Below are 6428 nucleotides of genomic sequence, written 5' to 3' on the forward strand. Positions count from 1 at the left end.
AGATAAATAGATCAGATTGTCATTATCTCTAGTTTATTTTCATTTAGCAATAATTGTTGGGAAAAATTATTTTAAAGTTTTCACTGAACCAATTCAGAACTAATAACTACATGGAAACTACATTCATGCAAATTAGTCAGTGTGTTCTTTCTTGCTAAGATTGCATCAATATGGCTAATTCACAGAGAGTTGTTTTTTTTTTTTTTTGATTTGATTTATATGCCGCCCTTCTCCGAAGACTCAGGGCGGCTTACAATGTGCTCAGCAATAGCCTTCATCCTTTTGTATATTTATACAAAGTCAGCTTATTGCCCCCACAAACTGGGTCCTCATTTCACCTACCTTAGAAAGGATGGAAGGCTGAGTCAACCTTGAGCCTTGGCGAGATTCGAACCCTGCAGTAATTGCAGGCAGCTGGTCTTAATAAGCTTAATAACAGGGTGCCTTAAACCCCTGTAGTACCAAGGCTCTTAGTTGAAGAAGAGATACTTGTTAAAAATAGCAGTGCGTGTAAAGATTACCTAATTGAAGCAATGAAGTACCATTTGTTGCCACTTGAATAAAGAGCTTTGATGAAGTCCACACGAACAAAGTTAAGAACACCTTCCTGCCTTCCAAAGGTAATCATGTCACTTATATGTATTTCCTTTTCGAATTGACTTGCATTGTATGAAAAAATGTATGTGATTTAAGTCAGCGGCTCTTTTTTATTTTAATATATATATATATATAATTCGAATAATTGAAATGAAGTAGAAAAATGAAATGAAGTAGAAAATTATAGAATTGGAAGAAGCCATGATGTCAATAAGTCTTAATTTCCTGTTCAATTAAAGCATACTTAAATCAATCTAGTAAAATTAATAAAACAGCCAGAGAGTCTTGTCAGGTGCATACAAAATGGCTCAGGGCCAAGTTATCTTCGAGACCGCCTTCTGCTGCATAGCTCCCAGCGACCGGTAAGATCCCACAGAGTTGGTCTCCTCTGGGTCCCGTCAGCTAAACAATGCTGGCTGGCGGGCCCACGGTGGAGGGCCTTCTCTGTGGTTGCCCCAGCTCTCTGGAACTAGTTACCTCCTGAGGTCCGGACCATCCCCACCCTATTGGCCTTCCGAAAAGCAGTGAAGACCTGGCTTTTCCAGCAGGCCTGGGGCCGTTGATCTCGTTCTTGTGATCTGGTGAGATCCGGCCATGAATGGCATGAATAAGTTTTTAATGTTTTTAATGTTTTTAATTTTTAAATGTTTTTTTATAATGATTTTTTAAAAATGAATTGTGAGCCGCCCTGAGTCGTCAGAGAGGAGCGGCATATAAATTGAATTATTAAATTAAATTAAATTAAATTATTAAATTAAATTAAATTAATTAAATTGATGCTGACTTGTGTCTACATTCTTGTTAACCTAGGCTAGGACTTCACCTTTTATTCAAGAAAATTGAAAGCTGTTGTGTGGCATTAAACAGACTTAATTAGAGTTACAATTCATAAAGAAACAACTCTCTTAACTAAGATGACTGCTATGTAGGCAAAAGAAGATACCTTCTCATTTTTTCATTAGTGGGAATTGTTTGGGTATAAAGGTGAAGGTAAAGGTTCCCTTTGCACATATGTGCTAGTCATTCCCAACTCTAGGGTGGCAGTGCTCATCTCCGTTTCAAAGCCAAAGAGCCAGCGCTGTCCGGAGACGTCTCCATGGTCATGTGGAGCACATGACCATGGAGACCAAAGGCACACGCCACGCTGTTACCTTCCCACCAAAGGTGGTCCCTATTTTTCTACTTGCATTTTTTTACGTGTTTTGAACTGCTAGGTTGGCAGAAGCTGGGACAAGTAATGGGAGCTCACTCCATTATGTGGCACTAGGGATTCAAACCACTGAACTGCTGATCTTTTGATCGACAAGCTCAGCGTCTTAGCCGCTGAGCCATCATCTTTTTTTCCAGGGACAAGTCAAAAAAGGCTGCACTATATTCATATCTGTAGGGCTTTCCTTGAACCTTTTCAACCCATCCTGAGTAATGCTATTCCGAGAAGTGGAATAGTATTGTGGATAGGATTTTTTTTGTTCATTGTCAGAGACTGTTCAGTTTCTCTCCCCCTCCCCCCAATTAATGTATATCTTATGTTGTTGCTTCTGTTAGAGGTGATGGTAGTGGTAGGAGGCCAAGCCCCAAAGGCTATCTGCAGTGTGGAGTGTTATGATTTTAAAGAACACCGATGGCACCAAGTTGCTGAACTGCCTTCCAGAAGATGCAGGGCAGGTACCCCAACACTTTCAACTGATGCTTCCTGCATGCAACCTTAAATCTATGTCAGCTATTTCCTTTTTATTGTATGATATAATGTCTTTTATTGATTAGTCAATTGACCATATCAGACAGGAGCACCAGCCACTGTAAAATGCAATAAAATGAGATATGATACAGCAAAATGAGATAAAATAGCTAGGTAAAGGTAAAGGTTCCCCTCACACAGATGTGCCAGTCTTTCCTGACTCTAGGGGGCAGTGCTCATCTCCGTTTGAAAGCTGAAGAGCCAGTGCTGTCCGAAGATGTCTCCATGGTCATGTGGCCGGCATGACTAAATGCCAAAGGGACACGGAATGCTGTTACCTTCCCACCAAAAATGGTCCCTATTTTTCTACTTTCATTTTTTATGTGCTTTCGAACTGCTAGGTTAGCAGAAGCTGGGACAAGGAACGGGAGCTCACCCCATTACGCAGCACTAGGGATTCGAACTGCTGAACTGCAAATTCTACACATAAAAGAGACCATTAGTGTGAGACCATTTCAATGCATTCAAGTTGATTTTATTAAACTACCTCAAATGGGGAGACATAAATATTTATAGTGGGCCACTTGACTGGATGGGTTGAGGCTTATCCAGCCATGAGAGCCACTGCAGTAGTAATCACCAAAATTATATTGGAATAGATTATACCTAGATATGGAGTAGTAGAAGCTATAGACAACAACCAGGGACTCATTTTCGTGCAAAAGGGCTTCAATCAATCATGGAGGCAGTGGGAATTCAGTGGGAATGTCATGTTCTGTGGAATGCAAAATTGTCTATGCCGTGAGCCAAATCTTTACCCTTGGCTTTGCCTTCTGAAATGATCTTTGGATTTCCACACTTGGACAGAATGGGGGAAATTCCACAATATGAAACTAAAGATATGTCTATAAAGAACTGTATACTTGGCCTCTCCTCTTCTTTATCTTGCCTCAGAAATGAAGGACTACTAGCTCAAACCCTGCCTCTCGATTTTGGTCATATGTTCCAGCCTGGTGATTGGGTCCTGATAAAATCTGACATGTGGAAAAATTTAGCCAAGCCTGGGACAGGTCCTACTAAATCCTGCTGACCACTGAAACAGCAATCCAAACTAAAGACAAAGGGTGGAACCACTACACACGTGTAAAAGGACCAGTGGAAGAACTTAGAGTGGAAAGAGATTCCTGGAGAAGACCTGCTGAGATAAACATTTCCAAAAACTGATGTAGTCATTGTGATTTTTCTCATTGCAAGAGTAGCAACCTTTTGGTCTTTCCGACCTGAGTGGTGGCCTATGTTAGTCCATCTGAAGATCCCAAAAGAAGCTGTGCAACTTCGCACTCTACAGATTGTGTTGGTTCTGTGATTGTAACTGTATCACTGAATGTTATTATTGTTGTGATTGTGAACTGATATATGCCTGTGGAGAATAGTGGGACACTGTGATTGTGGAAATGTGCAAGGAATTGCTCCCCATAGAAACTCTATTCCTATATATATCTTACACCGGAGGATTGGGGCATTGAATCAGATCAACTTGACTTGAACACAGTAGTCCTAGGAGATAGTGTTATCATAATCCCTGACAATATAAAATATATTGATTTAATGCAATGGTTCAATATTTGGGAATAATTTTCTTCTGCATAGGACTAATAGAAGGAGAATATCATGCAATGATATATGTGAAACATACTACAAGCAAATGTGTTTTCTTCGCTTATTGTCACCTTTCAGTCTGGAATTAACCAGACACAACCTAGTAACCATTTGAAAATATAACTAGAAAGGGTGGGTGATGGACGAATGTGGTAACTTTTAATTGGCATGCTCCAGATGGCTTATATTGGATATGTGGAAAGTTTGCCTATGCGCAATTGCCTAGGCGATGGTATGAAGCATGTATATTAGGAACTGTGAAACCTAGTTTTTTCTACTGTCCATACAACAAGGTAAAAGACTGGGTGTACCTGTTTATGAGAAAGTAGGCCCACAGATCTAAGAGAATGTTGAGAATGGAAGGATCATGTATGGCCTAATTCAAAAAGAATAATTCAGATATATGGACCAGCCACCTGGGCAGAAGATGGTATGTATGGTTGTAGAACTCCCATTTATATGCTGTTTAGAATTATAAGGTTATAGGCTGTGCTTAAATTTAATAGCTAAACAGCACACTGTTTAAAACAGCGATATCTCAGAATATGTTTGCTTTACACTATTTGTTAGCAAAAGTACTGTAGTAGGTGTGTGTGGAAAATTTAATCTCACAAATTTTGTTTACAAAATTTATGATCAGGGAAAAGCTCTGCCAAAATGGAGAAGGTCGCACACATCCCAGTACACACTTGGACTGGGGCAGTTGACTTCACCTGGTTTGGCAGTCCCTTCTCTTATTGGAAAAGGATTGGATTTCTAGTGTTGTTAACCTTTGGAGGTCTCCTCCTCCTCCTCTGTTTCATCCTTTTAATCCAACGCATAGTGTCTTCTACCTCTCCCAATAAACCGGCAAATATCATGGTCCTCCAGACTGTCTATATACACCTCTAGTTCACCATTGACAGGACATATCCTGTTCAAAATAGAAAAGGGAGGAATGTAGAGACATAATAGTAGAATAGGTAGAATTACTGGGACATAATAATAACTTGCTGTTTTGCTCCTGTAAGAATTGCTTTGCTAAGAATTGGAATTGCCTCGGCCATTTACTCCTACCAGTGATCTAACTTCTGTTATCTTGTTATCTTGTTTTTCTGTACAATTCTGCACCTGGTGGATAGTTCAGGAAGCGGATTTCTAAGTACCCAGACCAGTGGTAAAATCTAAAAAATTTTGCTATCGGTTCTGTGGGCGTGGTTTGGTGGCCATGTGACTGGTGGACGTGGCCAACTTGACATCACTCACTGTTAGAGCCAGGAGCTGCACATTCTGAAGCACATTCTGCCCTTCTGAAGCCCCCAACACTTTGAGTTTTCCTCCGCCATATGGCTTGACTGCCCGAGTGAACTTTGGAGCCTTTTCTTGCCCTGCTCTCCATCCCGGAGGGTGGCGCATCCCCCCCGCCAATCCTCCGTACAAACCGCCAGCCCCATTTCTGCAAAGGCAGAGCCCCCCTTGGAGGGCGATTGAAAGAGGGGAGGGGGATGCTGCAGAAAAGGCCGCCTTCCACCCCTGCCCGGCGCTCCTGTTGAGTGGGCGGGCGGGCAGCGGCGGGGCCACCAGGGATGATTGCTACCGGTTCAGCGAACCAATGCAAATCATCAGTACTGGTTCGCCCAAACCAGTCCAAACCAATGGGATTTCCCCCCTGACCCAACCCCTCTGTTGCTAAGCACTCAACCCCCCTGTTCCTTGCTGCACTGCCAAAGGAAGGCATGGGCCAAGGGGCCAGAATTGGGTATTAAGCTAATGCCTCTGAAGGTATAAAAGGACGCCATACCTGCCCCAAGGTGTGGCTATTCCTTACATGCATTATATCCAGGGGTGGGTTCTACTTACCTCCGCTACTGGTTCGTAGTGGGAGTGCACACACAAAGCTTCTGAGCATGTGCAGATCATTCATCATGACATCTGGGCAGAGCCTCCCACTGCCATTACTACCGGTTTGCAAGAACCGGACCGAATGGGAGCAACCCACCGCTGATTGTATCTGTATGTTCTGGATATAATTTCACCCAGTGTTTTGTTTTGACCATAAATAAAATCTGCTTCTTTTTGTAAGCCTCGTCTCGAGTCTCATTCTCTTTGGCATCTCAATGGTTCAGGGAAACTTCTGGGACCTTACAGAAGCTTTGAAGTACACTGAAGCGCTGTACTCCTTAAGATTGAAAAAATTACTGAGAAGTTAGTTAATGAATGTTGGGGAAGAAGCATTCTTCAATTAAATGAATATCTGCTTGCTTTTAAAATGGTAGAAACTTTCAGGTTTACATTCTGAGAAGTGTCCATTAACTACAGTCAATCAAAACAGATGGTAAAACAGGTAGGCGATGAGGTTTTGTACACCATAAAACTATCCTTTAAAATATAATACAAGAAGAACTAGTTAGTTGAATACAATACAATACAATACAATACAATACAATACAATACAATACAATACAATAACAATACAATACAATACAATACAATACAATACAATACAATACTATAA

Source organism: Pantherophis guttatus, chromosome 8 (genome assembly GCF_059756535.1).
Source record: "Pantherophis guttatus breed Tessera chromosome 8, ASM5975653v1, whole genome shotgun sequence".
In the NCBI taxonomy this organism is placed as follows: Eukaryota; Metazoa; Chordata; class Lepidosauria; order Squamata; family Colubridae; genus Pantherophis; species Pantherophis guttatus.